Source organism: Penaeus monodon, chromosome 21 (assembly GCF_015228065.2).
Source record: "Penaeus monodon isolate SGIC_2016 chromosome 21, NSTDA_Pmon_1, whole genome shotgun sequence".
Lineage (NCBI taxonomy): Eukaryota > Metazoa > Arthropoda > Malacostraca > Decapoda > Penaeidae > Penaeus > Penaeus monodon.
The window spans coordinates 16,569,840-16,570,040 of record NC_051406.1 but is presented as its reverse complement, the minus strand read 5'-3'; positions in this window follow the sequence as shown (position 1 = coordinate 16,570,040).

The following is a 201-nucleotide window of genomic DNA, read 5'->3' as shown; positions in this document are numbered from 1 at the left end:
CCTCCACAGCTATCAAATTTCCTCCTGCTCCATGTCACTCCTTTATTCTATTTTCTTTCTCTTCCTCCCCACTTTCCCCTATTGGTATTCTTTTTGAACGATCATGAAAATGTACATGGCAACGAGGGTGGAGGGGGGAGAGGGGGGGGGGAGTCAGCGTTGGAATTCTATTTCGCAATTCAAATAGGTTGCGCTCTTTTG